This window comes from Leopardus geoffroyi, chromosome D4 (genome assembly GCF_018350155.1).
Source record: "Leopardus geoffroyi isolate Oge1 chromosome D4, O.geoffroyi_Oge1_pat1.0, whole genome shotgun sequence".
NCBI classification, from domain to species: domain Eukaryota; kingdom Metazoa; phylum Chordata; class Mammalia; order Carnivora; family Felidae; genus Leopardus; species Leopardus geoffroyi.
Genome location: NC_059342.1, coordinates 50,282,972 through 50,302,749, shown reverse-complemented (window position 1 = coordinate 50,302,749; position 19,778 = coordinate 50,282,972). Strand labels below are relative to the sequence as shown.

Here is a 19,778-nt window from a genome sequence, read left to right as displayed (position 1 = left end):
TGTGAAAATCTGCTCAGTTTCTTTCTAAGATTGGATCAAACAAAAATACCTACTCATTACTCCTTTTCAGCAATGTACTGGAAGTCCCAACATGTTCAGTGAAGCAATAAAAAGAAATAAAAGTCTCATAGATTAGAAGGAAAAAGTAAAACTCCCTATTTGCACAGGACTTAATGTGTTAATCTGTTGGGGTGCTATAACAAAATACCACAGACTGGTTAGTTTATAAACAGAAATTTATTTTTTAGTTCTGTAGTCTAGAAGTCTGAGATCAGGGTGCCAGTATGATTGGGAGAGGGCTCATCTAGCCAGATTGCAGATTTCTTGTATTCTCACATGGTGCAAAGGGCTGTGAGATATGTGGAAAATGTTTTATAAGCGATATAATCTGTGTCTGGCTGGCTTGGTTGGTAGAGCATGCAGCTCTTGATCTGGAGACATGAGTTTGACCATGAAGATTACTGTTAAAAAAAAAAAAGAGAGACAGATAATCCCATTCAGGAGATCTCCAGTCTCATGACCTAACCACCTCCAAAAGGTTTCACCTACCAATACCCTCAATGTCGAGGATGAGGATTTCAGTATATGAACTTTGGAGGGGACACAAATCTTCAGACCATGACACAAAAAGCATCTATGTAGAAACATCTCAAGAATTTACCAAAACACTCCCAGAACACAAATATGGTAGACAGAATAGTGACTTCTCTCCAGAGATGTCTATGTTCTAATCTCCAGAACATAAGGAATATATTAATTTACATGCAGAAAGGAACTTTGCTGATATGATTAAATTAGGAATCTTGAGATAAGATTATCTTGGATTAACCAGTTGGGACAAGTGTGATCACAAGAATTCTTTTTTTTTTTTTTTTTATGTTTTTATTTATTTTTGAGACAGAGACAGCATGAGTGGGGGAGGGGTAGAGAGAGAGGGAGACACAATTGGAAGCAGGCTCCAGCCTCCGAGCTGTCAGCACAGAGCCCCTCAGAGCCCAATTCGGGGCTCCAACTCACAAACTGTGAGATCATGACAAGAGCCGAAGTCAGATGCTTAACAGACTGAGTCACCCGGGTGCCCCACAAGAATCCTTCTAAGAGGGTAGTAAAAAGATCAAAGGCTTCCAAAAGAGATGGGATGACATAAGCAGAGGTTTCAGTGATGTGCTTGGAAAGGAGTCACAACCTAAGGCGTGTAGGGCGACTTCTTAGAAACTGGAAAAGACAAAGAAATAGATTCTTCCTTGGAACCTCCAGAAGGAAGCATCACTACCTACACCTTGATTCTCCTGTGCTAAGACTCCTTTGGGATTTCTGAATTCCGGAAGAGTAACAGAATAAGCTCATGTTGTCCTAAGCCACTAAATGGGTGGTAATTTGTTACAGTGGCAATAGAAAACTAATGCAAGGTATCTGATTAAAATGCAGATGGGGCGCCTGGGTGGCTTAGTCGGTTAAGCGGCCGACTTCGGCTCAGATCATGATCTCACGGTCCGTGAGTTCAAGCCCTGCGTCGGGCTCTGTGCTGACAGCTCAGAGCCTGGAGCCTGTTTCAGATTCTGTCTCCCTCTCTCTGACCCTCCTCCGTTCATGCTCTGTCTCTCTCTGTCTCAAAAATAAATAAACATTAAAAAAAATTTTTTTTTTTAAATGTAGATAGAAGCCAGAATTATAGATGGTTTGCCTGGAGCCATAGAGAGGTTTTGTTTGATTTAAACATGTAAAAATTTCAAATCGTTTCTAACATTTAAAAACCAAGTGACATCCCACCAAAAATCTGTATTTTTTGAAAAATCAGACCAACAACTTTTCCTAGGAGCGCAGAAAATTATTTGGACCTGAGTGTAGCTATTGTCTTTTTGTCTGGTATGTATGTATTTCATTGTGCTACACAGTACTTCATTTGCCTGAATACTTAATGTACAAAATATCTATAAAATGAAACTCTGATTGAAGGAGAAATACAGGAGAGCCAAAAGGTTGACGTTGGAACCAATTATGTCAGTTTGTCAGTGTCTTATCAACTGAGACATATACCTTTTTTCATCCCAATTTTAATGAATAAAAATAATTTCAAATTGGTCCAGCTAAAGTAACCTATGTTACTAAAATATATGAAAATTTGATACTTTATTTTAATGGGTGACCTATGTGCTTTTATTACAGTTTTTATTGGAAGCTTCTTAGGATTGTCTAAGAAGCTATAAAGTTACAATTTTCAATATAAGGTGTATATGTATGGGTACGTGTATGTATATGGTATTTAATATGCCCTATGTAAATTAATCTTTTTTTAACTACCAGAAATAACAAGAAGGCAGAAGCAGTAGTTGTAAGAAATTTTTGACAGTGTGTCACTTTGAAATTTGAAACTAATAAGTGTTAACTTGTAGCAATTTTTATAGATATGGGATTTAGGAACTGTAAAGATAAAACTTCTGTAGTTTCTAAATATCTACATTTTCAAAAGGGTGAGGGACTTTAGTTCACCTTAGGTAAGCAAATGAACAAGTTTATATTAACAGATAGTCCAAAAACCTCAGCATCTCTAGTTTTGCAATGTTTTAGAACTGTTGGTATTATGACAAGATTTGTAAATGTTACAGATTATGACAGTTGCTTAACAATAACAATAATTTTAAGTAAATAAAGTAATATAGAGGCCTGGCATGAGAGTGCTGTCTCCATTTGGAATGTGCTAGAAAAAGCTTTATAGCTAAAATAGCACTAAAAATGAGGACAGGTATTAGCTCAGCCTATAATGTAAGATGATTATGCTCTAAAGAATATGTTTGTAATGATATTTAAATCTTCAATAGTGCAATAAAATAATCAGGATTGAAGTTTTATATATAAAGAATAAAAATACAAACACTTTAGGGAGATCTTAGCAGTATTTTAGAATTCTCATAAATAACTTTTCATGAGTCTTAGGTTAATGTGTTTTTAGTGAGTGATATTGAGGGAGGATGTGGTGGAAATGAAACTGTGTTTTCCTACAGATAATAAATATTGTTGAGATAATATCACAGTTCTAGAAGATAAAGAAATGAAAAAATCCAGGTTCTCAAAATAATGTATACCACAAAGTAGTTCCTATATGAGTGTTATGGAAATATTGTTCCTGGTCACTGCTACTTTCTTAGAGAATGGGCATACTCTAAATTACCTATTACTGGATTCCCATTTTGGATGATTAACTTAAAAAAAAAAAAAACAAGATATTTCTAAATAGGCTTTAGAGATTTTAGGTAACATAAAAATTGGACCATTTTATGTTCACTAGAATATTTAAAACAGTGAATAAAATTAACATGAAATTGTTTTTATAAAATGAATAATTATTGGTAGGAATTATTTTAAATCTTTTTTTTTTTTTTTTTATTACATCTGTTTTGTGCATCTCAAATGTGAATATTTTTGTTTAAAATGGAATACATCGGGGCGGGGGGTGGTGTCCCTGGGTGGCTCAGTCAGTTAAGTGTGTGACTCTTGATTTCAGCTCAGGTCATGGTGTTACAATTTGTGGGTTTGAGCCCCCACGTTGGACTCTGCCCTGACAGCGTGGAGCTTGTTTGGGATTCTCTCTCTCCCTCTCTCTTGGCCCCTTCCCCCTTAAAAATAAACTTAAAAAAATGGAATACATGGGTATTAAATATAAGTGGTTGAAAAGATCAAGTTGGCTGGTGGGAATGCAAACTGGTGCAGCCACTCTGAAAAACAATATGGAGCTTCCTCAAAAAATTAAAAATAGAACTACCCTACGATCCAGCAATTGCACTACTAGGTGTTTATCCAAGGGATACAGAGATGCTGTTTCAAAGGGGCACATGCACCCCAATGTTTATGGCAGCACTATCAACAATAGCCAAAGTATGGAAAGAGCCCAAGTGTCCATCGATGGATGAATGGATAAGATGTGGTGTGTGTGTGTGTGTGTGTGTGTGTGTGTGTGTATCCATATGTACGTACATATACGCATACATACATATGTATCCATATGTGTATATATGTATACATATATACACACACACAATGGAGTATTACTCAGCAATCAAAAAGAGTGAAATCTTTAAATCTTGCAACTACGTGGATGGAACTAGAGGGTATTATGTTAAGCAAAATTAGTCAGAGAAAGACAAATATCATAGGACTTCACTCATACAAGGACTTAAAGACACAGAACAGATGAACATAAGGGAAGGGAAGCAAAAATAATATAAAAACAGGGAGGGGGACAAAACATAAGAGACTCTTACATATGGAGAACCAACAGAGGGTTATTGGAGGGCTTGTGGGAGGGGGATGGGCTAAATGGGTTAGGGGCTTTAAGGAATCTGTCTCTGAAATCATTGTTGTACTATATGCTAACTAACTTGGATGTAAATTAAAAAAAAAAAAAAAGATCAAGTTGGTGTCATCTACTAGTTACAATGTACTGGTTACTATGCACAGTATACTAGATTTTAGTACATTGTAATAATTATATCTCTTAAATAGCTTTAAACTATTCTACCCTTCAAAATAGGAGTAGCTTCCTGTTTACTGCTGTTAATGGTCACTTGAGGGTTAGGCACTTTAGTGAAGATAGAATGCAAGAAGAGTATAGTGCTTAGATGTAGGTGAGTTAAGTGACTACTTTGCATTAATATATTTACTCTTGAAAATATTGAGCTATTCCTCTGGCTTGGTCAGTTGTCTTGTTGAGAGCAGCAGCTAGAACTGTGCTGTGTGACCACTCTTCTGTTGCTGAACCTTAGCAGTGATATGTGATAGAACTTTGATGCTGTATGTCAGTTAGAGATTAACATCTGCTTTAGTTTTCCTACTGAGCTATCCTAACACAGCTACTACTGAGGATATTTGAAACAGGGCTCATGAGCAAATGGCTAAGAAAGAATTCTTGGGACGTTTTTGCTGCAAAATGGTGGTTTGATTGTAGCATGAGGACAGGACCCAGGAGCAGAAAGAGCTATTTTGGGATTGTGAAGAGTGACTGATTATATACTTTAAAGTTTGTGAAGAGAAGGGGGATAGAGATAAAGTAAGTTTCTAAGAAGTTTGGAAGTAAGGCTTTCAGGACCTTGAGGGGTTGACTGCTGTTAAGATAAGGTTACCTTTAGTCTTTAATAAAAGGTAAACATGAAGACACAAGATAGCCATGAGGTCCTTGAGGAAGGACATGTCCTTCATGTTTCAGGTGTCTATCAGTGGGCTGCAGGCTGTAAGGAAATTTTTTTTAATACATTTTTTTTTAATGTGTATTTACTTTTGAGAGAGAGACAGGCAGACAGACAGGGTGTGGGCAGGGAAGGGGCAGAGAGAGAGGGAGACACAGAATCTGAAACAGGCTCCAGGCTCTGAGTTGTCAGCACAGAGCCCGACGTGGGGCTCGAACCCACGAATCGTGAAATCATGACCTGAGCTGAAGTCGGACATTCAACTGACTGAGCCACCCAGGCCCCCAGGAAATTTAACTTAGACTACATTTCTCTTGCCTTTGTTTCCCTCATTGCTTACCACCTTTAGTTTTTAATGAGGGAAAAACATCCATGTCCTTTTTGATGAATTAGAGCTATCCAGTAGGTTCAGCTCATCAAACAGGCAATAGTATTCAGCCAAATGCTAAGTTTTCAGTAAATGTCAATAAAACTGAACTTGCTGAGAATAAAAGAATCTTCCACAAACTACTGTTACTAAACTTCAGAAAAGTAAAGTATTTGAGGTCACCTGGGTGGTTCAGTCAGTTAAGCGTCCCACTCTTGATACTGGCTTAGGTCGTGATCTTGACATCATGGGATTGAGTCCTGCATTGGTTTCTGTGCCCAACAGTGGAGCCTGCTTGGGATTCTCTCTACCCCTCATCCACTTTTTCTTTATCTCAAAAAAATATTTAAAAAAAAAAAGGAAAAGTATTTGAGCAAAATTTACGGTGCTCTGGAGCATTGGATTAATGGGCAAAATAATACATAAGTAAGCATTTTTTAAAAAATTTTTAAAAATGTTTTTATTTATTTTGAGACAGAGAGAGACAGAGCATGAGCAGGGGAGGGGCAGAGAGAGAGGGAGACACAGAATCCGAAGCAGGCTCCAGGCTCTGAGCTGTCAGCACAGAGCCCGATGCGGGGCTCGAACTCACAAACCGCAAGATCATGACCTGAGCCTAAGTCGGACGCCTAACTGAATGAGCCACCCAGGCGCCCCATAAGTAAGCATTTTAATCAGTGAATAAAAAAAATAGGTCTCAGGTAGACCCAAGACTAGAGCCTTTTGGGAATGATGCTCTTTAGAAAATGACCTGTGATTCACCTGACTCACATGACCCATTTATGCTTTGTACCAATTACTTATTTGTGTGTTTAGCTCTGTTTTGGAAAATTTTATTGTACAATGAACCTTCGCATATCTAACCCATTTGTCCCCTTCCATATTATTTTAAAACCCCTCCTCCCAATTTCTCCCAATTTGATAACTGAAGCAGATCTTGACCCAGTTACCTTTTTGTGTGTGTGTGATTTTATAGTTTTTTGTTTTTTTTTCAAGTTAGATAACATATAGTGTAGTCTTGACTTCAGGAATAGAATCAAAGGATTCATCACTTTCATACAACACCCAGTGCTCACCACAAGTGCCCTCCTTAATGCCATCATCACCCATTACCCTCCCCGGCCCCTAACACTAAGTTCTCTGTATTTAAGAATCTCTTATGGTTTGCCTCCCTCTCTGTTTCTGTCTTATTTTTCCTTTCCTTCCCCTCTGATCATCTGTTAAGTTTCTCAAATTCCACATATAAGTGAAGTGTGATATCTTTCTGTGACTGACTTAGTTTGCTTAGGATAACACCCTTGACTTCCGTCCACATTGTACAAATGGCATGATTACATTCTTTTTCATTGCCAAGTAGTATTCCATTGTATATATACACCACATCTTCTTTTTTTTTTTTTTTTTTTAATTTTTTTTAACGTTTATTTTTGAGACAGAGAGAGACAGAGCATGAACAGGGGAGGGTCAGAGAGAGGGAGACACAGAATCTGAAACAGGCTCCAGGCTCTGAGCTGTCAGCACAGAGCCCGACGCAGGGCTCGAACTCACGGACCGCGAGATCATGACCTGAGCCGAAGTTGGCCGCTTAACCGACTGAGCCACCCAGGCACCCCATACACCACATCTTCTTAATCCATTCATCAGTTGATGGACATTTGGGCTCTTTCCATAATTTGGCTATTGTTGCTGGTGCAACATTGGGGTATATGTGCCCCTTCAAATCAGCACTCCTGTGTCTTTTGGATAAATTCCTACTAGTGCAATTGCTGTTGACCCGGTTATTTTTAAATGTTAAGCAGATTGGCACCTCTCCAGAATCTCTAGAACATTCTTTAGAATGGGAGGAGGTGAACTTCTCACAGGTCTCAGATGGGATCTTCAGTTGAATTGCAACTTTATTTCCCCATAAAGAACTTTGAGGGACTTGGGAAGCATTGTTTGTGGTTTTGTAACTTCTCTCCACACAAGACAATGAGTATTCTTTGTGTTACAGAAACCTAATTAAAAAAAAAGTTTTTTTTTTAATATTTATTTTTGAAGGAGAGACAAAGCATGAGTGGGGAAGGGGCAGAGAGAGAGGGAGACACAGAAACCTAGCAGGCTCTAAGCTCTGAGCTGTCAGCACAGAGCCCAACTCAGAGCTCAAACTCCCAACCATGGATCATGACCTGAGCTGAAGTCAGTCCCCCAACCTACTGAGCCACCCAGGCGCCCCCAGAAACCCAATTTTTAAATTGTATCTGTTGTCATTTTTTTTTTTATTTTTTTTAAATTTTTTTTTTCAACGTTTATTTATTTTTGGGACAGAGAGAGACAGAGCATGAACGGGGGAGGGTCAGAGAGAGAGGGAGACACAGAATCGGAAACAGGCTCCAGGCTCTGAGCCATCAGCCCAGAGCCTGACGCGGGGCTCGAACTCACGGACCGCGAGATCGTGACCTGGCTGAAGTCGGACGCTTAACCGACTGCGCCACCCAGGCGCCCCAGAATCTGTTGTCATTTTTATTGTCTGTCAGTTTACTGCCTCATCTTGCTGCTCAAGGACTTGGTTAGATGTTAGCAGGTATTTTTCTTTTTTCTGCTATTTCCTTATCACTATTTTAAAGTTAAGTTTTTCCTAATCACTTAACTGATTCTCTTTGTATTAATTGCCCTTTCTAGTTCATTTGAAAAATAAATTCACTGATGTTCACAGTGTGCTAATCTGGTTGTTGATGACTGTCTCCTAATATCTCTAATACATGTGTGAACTTGTCTAATACATGTGTGAACTTCAAATACTCCATTTGAAGTGTTTGCTTACCAAGAGTCATTCATGTTTGTTTCCAGTTCAGTTATGGTAGTTGCATAATTTAGTTAAACATATAAACAGAGGAAATACCAATATGAAAAGAATAGTTGATAAGTTGATTGCTTTGAAAAACTCAGAGTGGAGTTATTAAAAAAGTTACCAGTTAGCTATGGGATAACAATTAAAAGTTTGGGGAACATTGCATAAATATAAAGGCTAATTTTTTTTTGCACTCAGATTTTTGCACCTTAAATAAGCCAAAAGTAGAAATAGTTTATGTGACTAGGATGAAACTGACCTGTGTTCTGTGAATTCACATTAAAGGTAAGGCTGTGGCCTTAGATGCAAAGATTGGTGAAGGAAGGTAACAGTTCTGTTTTATGTTAACCTAAAATGCTTCAATTATATATAACTTAAAGGTGCTTCCCTGTGTTAATAAGATTTTTTTTCCAGGCAAATGACATTACTTGTCTGAGTTAAAAAAAAAGGAATTACACTGTATTAGGTTTGTTTTTGTTTTTGTTTACTTTTATTATGAAAAGTTTCAAGGGTATAGAAAAGTACAGAGAATAATAGTGTAATGACACTCCCATATACCTGTAGGCTAGATTCAGTGATTATAGCAATTTTCAATTTTCCATTTTGCTTCATCTTTTTTCTTGAAGTATTATAAAGCGAATTATAGTAATTTTGAATATTTGTGTGAATTTCCAGAAAATAAGGACATTTTCCCACATAACCATGTATCTAGTGTCTCTTATTTAAGAGCTTATTTATTTGAATGCATGTACATAGTACAAAAGTTTTTAAGATAAATAGTGAAAATAAATCTTTTTCCTTTTACCCATTTCCTCCCTTCCTGTTCCTACAGGAACAGTAAGCCAGGTTCTTGTGTATCCTCCCAGAAATATTCCATAGTTTACAAATATATGTGTGTGTGTATTTTTTCTTTTCACACAAAATGGCAGCATATTGTGCAAACGATTCCATACCTTTCCCACTTAATTTTTTCCATATAATAGAATGTCTTTCCTTAGGTTTTGTTCTACCTAGTACATGTAAGGCTTCCTGTATATACCTGTATACTATTCCATTGTTGTACGTAGCAAAAATTTAACGGTCTATTGGTGGACGTTTAAGTTGTTTACTCTTTTGTTACTACAAATGTTATAAATATTTCCATATATAAGTAATGTTGTTCCTCTGTGTTTATGTGTAGCATAAATATCTAGAAGTTAATTATTGAGTCAGATGTTTGCACATTGGAAATCTTTAAAGATTTTGCCATAATTGACTTACAGAGTTTTAACTGATTTGTACCTCTACATGTGGAGTGTATGTGTTCCTACTCTTTAATTTTGATCTTTGTTCATTTGATAGATTAAAAAAATAGTATCTCTGGGCACCTGGGTGGCTAAGTTGGTTGAACATCTGACTTTGGCTCAGGTCATGATCTCGCAGTTCTTGAGTTTGAGCCCCATGTTGGGCTTGCTACTGTGAGTACAGAGCCTACTTGGGATTCTCTGTCCCTCTCTCTCTCTGCCTCTCCCACACTCATGCTCTCTCAAAAATAAAAATTAAAAAAAGATAGCATCTCATTGGAATTTTAATTTGTATTCTCTTATTATGAATGAATAACCATCTTTCGACACATAGAGCTGTTGGAGTTTTCTGTGAACTCTCATTTTTTTATCCTTTGTATGTAGTTGGAAGACTTTGGTCTTTTTAATATATTGTTGGTGATATGGGTTGCAATTATTTTTTGCTTGTTGCTTTTTTTAAAAATACTTTTAAGGCTTTTACTTTTTTTTGCATGCATAAATATTTCATGTTTATATAGTCTAATTTTGTTATTTTATTATATATTCTGCGTTTTATTTTATATTTAGAAAAGGCCTTCTCTATTCTGAAATTATAAAAAGTATTCTTCATATTTTCTTTTAGTACTTTATGGATTTTTTAAATGTTTAAATCCTTGATTCATTTGAAATTTATTTTGGTCTAAGTTTTAAGGTAGGACTCTGACGTACTCTTTTAATTTTCATTTTGCCATACTCCTCTTTATAATCATCAAGAATTCCCTTAGAATATTGTTTTTACAATTCTTGATTAGACTGTTCTTACTCAGTAAATTTGATCTGTGTATTTATTTCCTTAATTTCTTTTTATTCCCTCCTTTGTTTTCTGTTACAAACTTGTGTGAATCTGTACTTCCATTAATTTTTTTTAAGTGAATAGCCAAATACATGGGCATGGTTTAAAAAATATAAATAGTACCATCCTTCCATGCTGCTGTGATGGTGTGCATGAATGCCTTGGCACATGCTTTCAAGAGCATTGGCAGCACCAAAAAATTGAAGTAAAAACAATGCCAAAAAGTGGGACAAACGCCGTGTTCTTAGGGTCTTTCTAGGCCATGCTCCAAAGTCATAGTCCGTTTTCCAACTGTGATGATGAAGCATGGTTACATTGGCAAACTTGAAATCATTGATAACAGAGCTGGGAAGATTGTTTGAATCTCACGGGCAGGTTAAACAAGTGGGCAGTGATCAGGCCCAGATTTGATATATGACTCAAAGATCTAGGAAAATGGCAGACTAGTCTGCTCCTGTCCCACCAGATTGCTTTCATTGTACTGACAACCTCAGCTGGCATCATGGACCATAAAGAAGCAAGATATAAACCTACAGAAGGGACAATCCTGGGATTCTTTTTTCTGGGTGTGTAGTACATATGTGCAAATAAAATGCCTCAGTGGGGAATATAATTCAAACAGTACAAAATAGTACAAAAAGGTATACAGTTAGAAATGTTTCCTGCCTTTTCATTCCCATCTGTCTCAGGCCTTCCCTTTCTTGTTGATTATGCGTCTTTTGTTGTCTGTCATGCTTGTCTTTTCATTGAAATTCCAATTTTTAAAATAATTCTGTCTTGATGCTTTAAAAGCATAAGTTTATCCAAGAATAAGGAAGTATTTTTCTCTGGGGCCTTGAGATCAAATTCAGAGTGAAAACTGACTTTATGCTTTGAGATACATATTAGCCATATGAATATGTATATGGCTACGGCTACCTGTAATTTTTAGGTATTACTACGTGGAGAAGTATTTCTGCAGGTAGTAGCAAGTCTAAATAAATGCAGAGAGTCAAGGTTGTAGAATTAAACTGCCTGCATAATTTAAATTTAATAATGCCTGCCAGCATAACTCCACAGCTTGCTGTCTCTCTGATGTTTGGCATGTTACTTAAATCTGGAGAATAGGGGTAATATCAGCACCTAACCTATAGGATTTTGATGGTGATTAAGTGAGAAAAAGATTGTAAGGTGGTTAGAATAGTACCCGTTACATGGTAAGCATTGATAAAAACACGTTGCTGTATTTGCTTTGGGATTTTTACTCTGAATCTGGAATAGTAAGTATTCCTAAAATTCCACTTTACACTGCTGAGTATTGGGGATTTTCCCCACATTTTTTTAAATGAAAGCCTGAGGAATGTGAAAAAATTCATTGTGATTTTTAATTATTTTTCTTTACTGTTGCTTTTTAAAAAACAATTTGTTGCTTACAAGTGTCTAAATTTTTAAGTTGTTACAAAAAATAGTTTAAGAGGAAGCTACTGTACATATATTTTCAAGCATAAAAGGATTTTTCTAACAAATGAGATCAATTTGTTATGTTGACATTACTCTTTATAAGCTCAATTCTCTTAGACATATATGAATATAAAGGATTGACTGTGCTTTTAGACTAGTAAATGGTAATAAATTGATTATCTTATTTTACCACTTATGTTCTCATATCCTTTATAAATTGCTGTTAGGCCATAATACTTAGGTGTAGACTATTCTACATAATAGGGTAAGTTTATCAGAAATGAAGGGATACGTTTTTCCTGAAACCTTCACAAAAAGTATTACTAATCATTGACAGTGTTGTGACCTAATTCTTAGACTCTACAAAGTAGTAACATGTTTGCACATCTTATAAGTTTGTACCTTTTTTTGTATAAAATTTTTTTTTTAATGTCTATTTGAGAGAGAGACAGTGCACGAGCAGGGGAGGGTCAGAGAGACGAAGACAGAATCTGAAGCAGGCTCCAGGCTCTGAGCTGTCAGCACAGAGCCTGATGCGGGGTTTGAACTCATGAGTGGTGAGATTCTGACCTGAGCCCAAGTCAGACCCTTACCCAATGATCGGAGCCACCCAGGCACTCCCACAAGTTTGCACCTTTACACTTACAAAGTAATCTCATGCTAATTCCTTGAAAACATAGAAATATAGGGATACAACAAAAAGAAAAACCTCTTTGATTTCCTTTAGTCAATTTTATATAGACTATAGCCCCCTATTTAGGGAATTGTCTCTTCACAAAAATAGAGTTGCAGGGGCCATTTATACCATGAATCCTTAGAGAATCATGGATCAGAGAAAAACTGGAGTTTACTGTGACTCTTTGCTTAATGTTACTTGGAGAGAGGAAATGGAGAAAAGAGTTAAATTTTGCTGTCTTTTGCTGAAGGAATTTGCTGAGGGACACAATGGAGATACGGATTTATTTGCTTCGTGGAAAGGCCCTTTGAGAAAAATTAAGATTATTTTGCCCCATTTCTTAGTTTTTGAAGGTGACAGTTTACCACTATATGATTCAATATTTTTGAGCCTGCTCTAAGACTTTTGTGGTATTTCAAGTAAAAAAAATTTAAGGTATAATTTAGATATAGTACAGTTCACCTTTTTTTGCTATACAGTTCTGTAAATTTGGACAAATGGATGGTAATTTATCTACCACCATAATCACAATATAGAATAGTTCTATCACACTAACAATTTCCTCCATGCCTCTTTGTAGTCTTCTCCCTCCATCCCCAACCCCTGTAAACCCCTGATCTGATTTCTGTCCCCATACCTTTTCTTTTTCTAGAGTGTCATATGGATGGAATAATACAGTATATAGCCTTTTGAGTCTGGCTTCTCTACTTAGCACAATGCATTTGAAATTCATTTGTGTTGTGTATATCAATCGTCCCTTCCTTTTTATTGCTAAGTAGTTAGTGTTATATTGTGTGGGCTTACTATAGTTTATTAATCCACTCCCATTTGAGGTAATCTTATAAACCAAAATAATGACCCTCCAAAGGTGTTTATATTCTGACTTCAGAACCTGAGGACATGTTACTTTATTTGACAAAAGGAACTTTGCAGATTTCGTTTAGGTTAAGGACTTTGAGATGGAAAGCATATCCTGGATTATCCAGGTCATCCTAATTTAATTCTATGAGTTCCTAAAAGTTGAAGAGGAAGACACAAGAGGTCAGAGACTTCTAACGTGAGACATCACTGGAATCTGGGCATGATCCTCAGCTTGCAGCCAGCAAGGAAACAGGGACTTTGGTCCTGCAACCTCTGTGAACTGAATTCCGCCAACAGTCCAAAGGAGCATGAAATGAATTCCCCCCTAGAGCATCCAGAAAGGAATGCATCCTGTGGACACTTTGATTTGAGTCCAGTGAGACCCATACCAGATTTAGGACCTACAGAACTCTAACATGGTGCATAATGTTGTTTTAAGCTATCAGGTTTGTCGTAATTTGTTATGGCAGCAATAGAAAATTAATAAAGCGACATTTGAGCTGTTGACAATTTATGATGATTTCAAATAAAGCCACTATACATGTTCACAGACAGGTTTTTGTGCGAACATAACAAGTTTTAATTGTCCTTGGTCAAGTACCTAGGAGTGGGGGTTGCTAGGGCATGTCGGCATCCTTGCTGATACTGTGTATGAGAGTTCCATTTGTCTGCTGTTTTGATTTTAGCCATTTTTTTTTTTAATTTTTTTTTTCAACGTTTATTTATTTTTGGGACAGAGAGAGACAGAGCATGAACGGGGGAGGGGCAGAGAGAGAGGGAGACACAGAATCGGAAACAGGCTCCAGGCTCTGAGCCATCAGCCCAGAGCCTGACGCGGGGCTCGAACTCACGGACCGCGAGATCGTGACCTGGCTGAAGTCGGACGCTTAACCGACTGCGCCACCCAGGCGCCCCTGATTTTAGCCATTTTAATATATGGTAGTGGTGTGGCATTGTGATTCCAAATTTGCATTTCCTTAATAACAAATGACATTGAACATATCTATTATTGTGTTTATTTGCATCTGTATATCTTCCTTGGTCAAGTGACTATTAATTTTTTAACCACTGATCTGATTTTTTATATTTGGTTCTTTATTTTTTATTTTCATTACTGTGATTTGAGAGGTTTTTGTTTGTTTGTTTTTTCAGAGCAGGAATTGGGGAGAGGGGTGAAGGGTCAGGGGAGAGACTATCTTAAGCAGGCTCCATGCTCCGCACGGAGCCTGATGCAGGGCTCAGTCTTGGGACACTGGGTTCATGACCTGAGCTGAAATTAAGAGTTTGATGTTCAGCCAAAAGAGCCAACGAGGCGCCCCTTGAGAGTTCTTTATATACTCTGAATACAGTCCTTTATCAGATACGTGGCTTGCAAATATTTTCTCCCAGTCTTGCTTGTCGCATATTCTGTCACCATCGCCTTAGAAGAGCAGATTTGTTTAATCTGGGGGAAATCCAATTTATCAACTATTTTTATATATAGACCATGCTTTTGGTGAAATCTTTTCTTAACCCAAGGTCACAAAGGATTTTTTTCCTGCATCTTCTAAAGATTTTATAGGTTTACATTTTTTAAGTTTGTGATCATTTTGAGTTAGTATTTGTATATGATACAAGATACTGATTGAGAATTATATGCAGGGTGCCTGGGTGGCTCAAGTCAGTTAATTGTCCGACTTCAGCTCAGGTCATGATTTCATGGTTCATGGGTTTGAGCCCTACTTGGGGTTCTGTGGTGACAGCTCAGAGCCTGGAGCCTGCTTCGGATTCTGTTACTCCCTCTCTCTGCCCCTCCCCCACTCCTGCTCTCTCAAAAAAGAAACATTAAAAAAATTAAAAAGAAAATTATATCCGTATGGATATCCAGTTGTACTTGTACCATTCGTTCAGTTTGTTAATTGCCTTTGTACTTTTGTTGAAAATCAGTTGACGATGTATATGTGGGTTTATTTCTGGGCTCTCTTTTGTTCCATCAGTACATATGTTCATCTTTTTTCCAGTATCATAGCGTCTCCATTACTGTAGCTTTGTAGTCTTGAAATCTGATAATGTACATCCTTCAACTTTTTTTTTTTTTTTTCTGTTTTGGCTACTCCAGTTTCTTTGCCTGTTTTTTATTTTTAATAGTAGGAAGCTCATAGAATGATAGGCTGGCTTCTTTTAGCCTCTGTTTCTATTCCCTGGAATCTGGAGAGAATCCAGAGTTACACCTTTTGTTATGCCAGTTTGCCTGATTGTCAGCTTTTGCCAAAATGGGAAGACACTGGCTGGTTGGTCTGGTTTCTTTATCCTTGAGGTATCTTCCTTTTGTATTTTTTTTTTTTAATGTTTATTTCTTTTTGAGAGAGAGAGAGAGGGAGAGTATGAGTGGGGGAGGGAGGGAGAGAGGAAGGGAGGGGGAAAGAGAGAGAGACAGAGACAGGGAAAGGGAGGGAGGAAATCCCAAGCAGGCCCCATGCTGTCTAGGCAGAGCCCATCCTGGGCTGCGAGGTCAGGACCTGAGCCGAAATCAAGAGTGGGACGTTTAACTGACTGACTCACCCAGGCACCCCCTGTGTATTTTTTATTTGGATAGAATTTGACTTTTTTTCCTTTTAAAAGTACCAAAAGTTTTTAATTCACATGTGTAGTGGTTCTTAATTCCACAGATCTCCCCAATGTATTACTCTGACTTAAAAAAAAAATATCCTTTGAGTGTTGAGTTTTGTAAGTTCTTTGTATATTTTGAATATTTGAATATATCCTTTTATTGGATATGTCATTTGCAAATATCTTCTCTTATTTCATAGGTTGACTTTTATTTTTGTTGATAGTTTCCTTTGCTGTGCTGAAACCTTTTATTTTGATGCAATCCCAATAGTTTATTTTCTATTTTGTTGTAAAAAAAAAAAAGGTCAAGAGTGGAATTGTATTTGGGGTAAAAGAAAGTAAGTTGGACTTATACTGGTTGGAGGACTTAAACCCCAGAGGTGGGTATAAGGCTGTCTTATATTTCAAAGCCAAGATTGTAAATTAAGCTGCTTTAAGGAGGAGCACTGCGGATGTGAGAAAGGAAGTAGAAAAATAAAAACAGGCTTTTTTCCCCCCTAATGGAAAGGACTACAAAAGTTATCCTAAGATTATTAACCCAAACCAGATTAAGCATGTGTCCCCCTCCATCCCCCACTTTTTTCTCTTGCCATCTCTCTCTCTCCAGTTGTTACAAAATTCTTATCTAAAGGGTGTGACAGAAATATTTAAATGTCATTTAAATATAAATTGGAATTACTTCAGTTTTCCTAACTCTGACACCTAGTATTTCTTATCTGGGAGTAGACATTTTTTATTTTCATAAAGCTAGAAATAGAAAGACATCATATATACTTGTAGGTTTCTTAGACTTTAAGACATTTCCTTTTTTGGTATATCTTGCTTTCCATGCTCTTTGTTAAGGATCTTTAAATTGTATTGGAGAGCTCTGAATGTGTATGGTAATTTTAGTTGCAAAGTCTACATGTTGGAAAAATGAACTAGTATAGATTTTATAATTCCAGGCTATTTTCTGGAATATTTTTTCAACTTCACATACTACTGAAATAAAAGTATCTTGCGTTTTATTTTTCAGCCACAAGGTGGTGCACTTGTACTGCGTCTACTTTTGAAATTCTGTTTGGTGACATTCTTTAATGGCATGTTCAAGCCTAACTTAAGATAAAACAGAATGTTATAAAAGTTCACTTTGGGCACTAAAGCAATTCTTTATGGAAGCAGGTAATCTTTATAGAGATGTCCAGTTTTATTTGAAGGACAATCAAGGGGCTTTCACAGAGAAAATAAAATAATGCATAGAATAATGCATTTTACTGCATTATTATTAAAAATTTTTATTTGACAATAACTTCACAGTTATTAAAATGTTATAAGAATAAGAATAGTACAAGAAGCATCCATATATCTTTTATTTAGATTTCTCTATAATATATTAATAAAATTTTATCCCATTTGTACCCTCTTCTTACATAGATGTGTGTCTATTTTCTAAAACATTTGAGGCTGTAAGTTACATACATCATGACACTTTACCCCTAAATACTGCATTGTGATTTTTTTTAAGGATATCAGTAGTCTGTACATAACCACAATACAGTGTCAACTTCAGTAAATTTAACAATGGTGCAACACTTTTACTCAGTCTGCTTTCGGTATTTGTTTGTCATTTGACTCAGTAATGTCCTTTACAACATTTTTTTCCCCTCCAGTTCAGCAGTCTCAAGTGAATTATAACATTTAATTGTTATGGCTCTTTAGCCTCCTTTAACTTAGAATATTTCCACAACCTTTTTTTTTTTTTTTTTTTTTGCCTTTTATACATTGACATTTAACTCCCCACCCACTCTTAATTGAACATTACTTATTTCCCTTTTTGGGTTTGACTGAAGATTTCTTCATGAAATAGGTCATACACTCTCAGCTATAATATTGCATAGGTGATGTTGTGTCCTTCTTATTAGCGTATTACAGATGTTCATGGCTCTTTTAATGGTGATGTTGCATTATGTTTTTGTTCAAGTCTTCTAGATGTTACGTGTTTAGAAGAAGAATTGAGTGGTGCCCACTCAAGGATGTGTAAGAGCAAACATTTTATCTAAAGAAAGATATTTAGAAATAGATTAATGGTCCCAGTAGGTAAAATCTAATTTGACTGTAAGGCATGAATGAGGTAGCACATTTTAACTTTCTTCCTTGCAAAGCTCTTATATTGGCATTTTATCTGTCCCTGGATTACCAAAGAATATTTGTTGATATCTTCCTTGGGATCTGCCAGTCATTCTGGTGAAAGAATAAATACTGAGTAGACACAAAGAGGTATAAAATATATATTTCAACTTTAAATCTTTTGTATGTTATAATTAATATCAGATCCAAAGAATTTTATAGTCTCTATTTCACTTTGTGCTTGCATTAGTAAAATTTTAATGCAAAACACATAAGTACCAAATATGTTGACTGGAAAGAATATTGTAAACTTAAAGAAATGATCACAGGTCTTTATCTTTTGGTTATTTGAAGGATGTGTTATTAAGCGGATAGAAATCGTTTTGTGAGGGGTGCCTAGGTGGCGCAGTAGGTTGAGTGTCCAGCTCTTGATTTTGGCTCAGTCTTGATCTCACAGATTGAGCCCCGTGTCCAGCTCTGCACTGACAGCATAAAGCCTGCTTGGGATTCTCCCCACCTCCCGTCTCTGCCCTTCCCTCCTTCTTTCTCCCCCATCTCTCTCAAAATAAATAAATAAACTTTCTTTAAAATAAAGAAATAGATTTGTGAGCAGGAAAATTCCTGAAATATTTCTTGTGTGTTAGTTTTAGGATGCATATAGAAATTCTCCAAAAGGTAATATTTATTTATAAAGAAAAGTCGTTTTGAATGTTCGCAACTAATTTCTTTTGCCAAAAAGTATTTGTAATATTAATATCTAGATGGTATAATGCCCTCTAAGAAAGAACATTAATTAGTTTAGTTTGCAGCTCTGTTAGAGAACATGGTGGATCAAAACTTTTTTATGATCTTATACTTGAATCCATTTACTTTGATTACATATGTATATTACATGTAAAATATGTATTTCCCACATCAAAGCACTTGAGGTATGAAATTAGATGAATATAAAATAATTTGAATGCCAAAGTGCTCATTAAATTTAACACTTGAAAAATTATTGGATTCCTCTTAAGTTTTGATTTCTCCCACCAGCTATCCTGACTGCAAGGTATTGGAAGTGAGAAAAGTTGCCTCCATATTTCTCCATTTTTGCCCTTAATTTTTTTTCTTGTGTTTTTCTTTTATTTTTTTAGTTTACGTTCAAGTTAGTTAGCACATGGTGCAACAATGATTTCAGGAGTAGATTCCTTAACGCCCCTTACCCATTTAGCCTATCCCCCCTCCCACAACCCCTCCAGTACCCTCTGTTTGTTCTCTTTTTTTTTTAATTTTTTTTAACATTTATTTATTTTTGAGACAGAGAGAGACAAAGCATGAATGGGGGAGGGTCAGAGAGAGGGAGACACAGAATCTGAAATAGGCTCCAGGCTCTGAGCTGTCAGCACAGAGCCCGATGCGGGGCTCGAACTCACGGACCGCGAGATTATGACCTGGGCCGAAGTCGGCCGCTTAACCAACTGAGCCACCCAGGCTCCCCAATGTTCTCTATATTTAAGTAAGAGTCTCTTATATTTTTGTCCCCCTCCCTTTTTTAATAACTATTTTTGCTTCCTTTCCCTTGTGTTCATCCGTTCTGTCTTAAAGTCCTCATATGAGTGAAGTCATATGATA

The 19,778-nt window shown here is 36.6% G+C and overlaps 1 protein-coding gene across 2 annotated transcripts in view; it reads left to right on the top strand.

The window, feature by feature from the left end:
* The window catches only part of CAAP1 (caspase activity and apoptosis inhibitor 1), a 54,052-nt gene that overhangs the window by 15,066 nt on the left and 19,208 nt on the right, over positions 1 to 19,778 (top strand). The window lies entirely within an intron of this gene.